The following is a 4428-nucleotide window of genomic DNA, read 5'->3' on the forward strand; positions in this document are numbered from 1 at the left end:
TCTCTGTTTTCCGCTCAGTAAGGCCTGGGACATGCTGTCCATGGAAAAATCACACTCATCAGAGAAAGAGAGAGAGAGAGAGAGAGAGCAGGAGAGAAAACCAGGCGACTACCTGGCTGCCATTTATAGAATCCTGAATAAGTGCCAATTTGAAAGCAGCCAAGCCCTGGTGTTTATGTCCCTCTTACATTTGCTATGGGATGGTTGATTAAATGCCTGGCGTCCATTTGGCACAATCCCCTGATATTGTAATTATGCTCCAGGGCCTCAGCCAAGCTGCGGCTGAAGACAATGGGGGCCGTGGATGCTGACAAACAAGGTGCTTGAGGTTTGGGGGTTGTTGTTGTTTCACTGTGTGAAAACCAATGAGAAAAGAGAGAAACTGTGCAACTGTGGTGCTCAGCTCTATGGATGTCTAGGAAGCTCAGAATGTTCTGTGAGGTGTTCGCTATGTTCTGTAGGAAGAGTGTGCAGAGTGAAATCCATGCGTGTCAAAAGGATGTTGCCTAGTTTGCTCTCGTTTGTTGCAGTGTGATTAGGCTGCAATCCTAGGCACCACTATTGAAAAGTAAGCCTCATTGAGCACAATGGGACTCACATCTGAGTAAACAAGCATGGGATTGAGCTGTTAATATATGTCATTTTTAAAGCATGCTGGGTAACAAGCTGCAGTGGGTATAATGTTTTCCAGTACTTTAAACTGAGAAGCCATTGTTAGAAAAAGACCAGCCCTGTTATCAGGCAGAATGAGGCAGTATCCTCAGGTGGCAATTTCCAGGCGAAGGAGAACAGCAATGAAAGGTTGGAAGGACAGAGCTGTGTCTGCCCTGAGCCAGTCTTTTGCCCTCAAGTGCAATTGAAAGCACTGTCCCATTATCACTGTTAAAGGGAGATTCAGTTGCCAGCCTAGTCAGCTTCTGACCGTGGAATGAGAGGGGACGCCATCTTGACCTTTGCCTCAGGCAGCAAAATGCCATGGATCAGCCCTGGTTCTTAGTCTGCCCTCAAGGGCAAGGTGGTAGTGATGGAATGGGACATGAATTGGAAAAAACACTAAAAGAAGGTTATTTTAGAATGATTACTTTTCTCCATGGCACCTTCACAAAGGCAAACACAGAAAATGATTCCCAAACAGGTGCCAATGTTTTCAAAAAAATTTGTGGCCCAAAGTTTCAAATTGTGGTCTTGTTTTTTTTTTTTTTTAAAAGTCATTAGAAGAGACAAATCTGCTTGTGGCAAAAAGTGCTCCCAAAAGCATTCAAGCCAGCACAGCACAAACCTCTTTCAAGCATCTTTTCAGTGCAAGGTAAGTTCTGTTCAGGTAAATTCCACTGAGTTCAGTGGACTTATTCCCAGGTTGGTGTATGAAGTGGCACAGCCTTAACCACTTGAGAGATGAGGGACAGGGTTTTTTGAGAACTTTTTGAGAACTTGAAAGAGAGGGGCAGGACTGTGTCTGGGGGGAGATGATGTGGTCTCCCACTTGTGTTGGGAGGGTGTATGCCACCTAACACCAAACGGTCCTTCCTTCTTTGGAACTGCCATTGGAAAACCCAGCAAGACTGTCACCCCTTTGCTCCTAATCTAATGCCCAAAAGCCACTACACTCCACAACCTTTATTTATGTTAATTCTCAGGCCCACAACATTCAACTTACTTCCTAGCAAATGCCCTAGGGCAGGGGTCAGCAAACTTTTTCAGCAGGGGGGCTGGTCCACTGACCCTCAGTCCTTGTGGGAGGCGGACTATATTTTGAAGGGGGGGGAATGAATGAATTCCTATGCCCCACAAATAACCCAGAGATGCATTTTAAATAAAAGCACACATTCTAATGTAAAAACATGCTGATTCCCGGACCCTCCATGGGCCAGATTTAGGAGGTGATTGGGCTGGATCCGGTCCCCAGGCCTTAGTTTGCCTACCCATGCACTAGGGGCTGCAGTTTTAGTCTTGATTGCAACTTCTATATCATGAACCATTTCCGCACTTAACATACAACAAGTGTACCTCTGTCAGCTTGCTAAGGTCTTATAAAACACCAAGGCTTCAGCTTACATAACACAGCAAAGGGTCAGAGTAATCATTAACCTTGCCCCTTTTCTAGTTCACTTTGTTCTCAAGTAACCTGTTTGCCTGGATTAAACATATAGCAATATGTTAAGAGAAGGAGAAGCAGTTCCACAGTGTTCTTCCTACTATTGACCAGGCATGGAATTTGAGGAAGGAAGGACAGGCATTCCCAGGAAAGGTGGCTTTTAAATAAAGAAAGAAAGGACCAAGATCCACTTTCTTCCCTTCCAATGGTTTCAATATGCCCGGATACGTTCCCCAGGAAATGACCTTAATAAAGAAAAGCTGCATCACTGGAAAGATCGGAAACGCTCATTAACAACATCTAAGCAAGAACAGGAATGTTGTTGGCATTTGATTGGCATCCTGTCTGTGTGTGTGTGTGTGTGTGTGTGTGTGTGTGTGTGTGTGTTGCTAATCAAGGCATGGGTCATAGAGTAAGGATAGGAAATTGCAACTAATCCAGAATGTTGCAGCTAGACTGGTGACTGGGAGTGGGCACCGAGACCACATAACACCAGTCCTGAAAGACCTACATTGGCTCCCAGTACGTTTCCAAGCACAATTCAAAGTGTTGGTGCTGACCTTTAAAGCCCTAAACAGACTCAGCCCAGTATCTCCACCCCCATTATTCTGCCCGGACACAGAAGTCCAGTGCCGAGGGCCTTCTGGTGGTTCTCTCACTGCGAGAAGTGAAGCTACAGGGAACCAGGCAGAGGGCCTTCTTGGTAGTGGCACCTGCCCTGTGGAATGCCCTCCCAGCAGATGTCAAGGAAATAAACAACTACCTGACTTTTAGAAGACATCTGAAGGCATCCCTGTTTAGGGAAGTTTTTAATTTTTGAAGTTTTATTCTGTTTTTGATGTTCAGTTTATTCTGTTTTTAATGAAAGCCACCCAGAGTGGCTGGGGAAACCAGCCAGATAGGGAGGGGTAGAAAAATATATGATGATGATGATAATGATGATGAAGAAAAACGATGTTTGATGAAATAGGCAATTGCCAATAGGCTGCAGTTGAAACCAATTTGTACAAAGAGTAGCAGTAGTAATTTTTTTAAGTTATGGTCTGTGCCCCTACAAGTGGGAAGATGTACGTTTTTAATGTGTCCTCCTGGGAAAGGTGTGTGGGTAAGGAGGAAATTTACTTTGTATTCTGAACAAGAATGCCCTGGAGAAAACTCACAGTTCAGATGTGATTCCTTCTTCTCGAGACATCGCTACATTGATATGCTCAGGATATTATTGTTGCACGCCACCCCAGTCTCTGGGTGGTACAAGATTCCAGGGGTTCCGGACGCTTACCCAGGCCTTGTGTTTCCTTCTGGAAATGAGGCACAACTGAGACTGCAGTGTCTTTATGAGATATGGTTTATTTGCACATATTTACAACCTGAGCCTACGATGGAGGGGTTCATAGTGTCAATACCCCAAGAGCGTCTTGCTTCCTCCATAGGCGCAGACTAGGATTCCAGCAGAGCTCCAATATGGTCTGCCTGCTGCTTTGCTTCTCAGTTGCGTCATTCAGTCGCATCACCTCTCTAAACTAAGCTCTGATTTTATCTTCTGAGTTGGGGGGGCAACCATATGCCACCTCACAACGAATTTCTTTGACCCTTTGTAGTCTTAATGGCTTGTCTCCCAGGTGATTTCCTGGACATGGCTAGCTTAGCCCCGACATGCATCATCTTACGCTTGTCTACCTTGTATTGCCATAGCCAGTGGTCATACCAGCACACTCAAAGGGGAATGGGTTGTAGCATTTGCTTAGCATGCAGAAGGTCAATCACTGGCATCTCCAGGTATGGCTGGGAAAGTTTCCAGTCTGAAACCCAGAAGAGCTGCAACCAGTCAGTAGAAACATTAAATAAGATGGACCAATGGCCTGTGCCGGAAGTGAAACAGCAAAGATCATTCTGCGTGCAAATTAATGGTTAATTTTGTTTAATGTTAAAGTCAACTAGCCAAGAGGGGAGTGGGTGGAGGTGTTACTTAGCAACCATGCAGAGCGACATGTTTACCAAGGTTGCACATGCTCTGATTGGCTGTGTGGTCCTGAGGAATTTTTCCTCTGTATGTTTGGTTGTATGTCTCCCTGCTATGCACAAGGCCTGAAGTAAGAAAGACAAAACCTCTCTGTTATTGTTCAATTTTCTCAGTAAAGTGTAATCAAGATTTCTTTTCTGCCTGGATTTTGCGTCATTAAAGATAGTTTCCTAGCAGCTCGGCTCAGTATAAGGCAGCTTCCTATGTTTTGAAATGCTAGACATTACTATTCTTTCCCATCCACACTGCCAAGGGGCTCCATGGATTCCTGAAGAACATGATTGTGAAAACCAAGAAAAGCGCATCACATCAC

Source organism: Podarcis liolepis, assembly GCF_965112155.1.
Source record: "Podarcis liolepis genome assembly, chromosome: 2".
Lineage (NCBI taxonomy): Eukaryota > Metazoa > Chordata > Lepidosauria > Squamata > Lacertidae > Podarcis > Podarcis liolepis.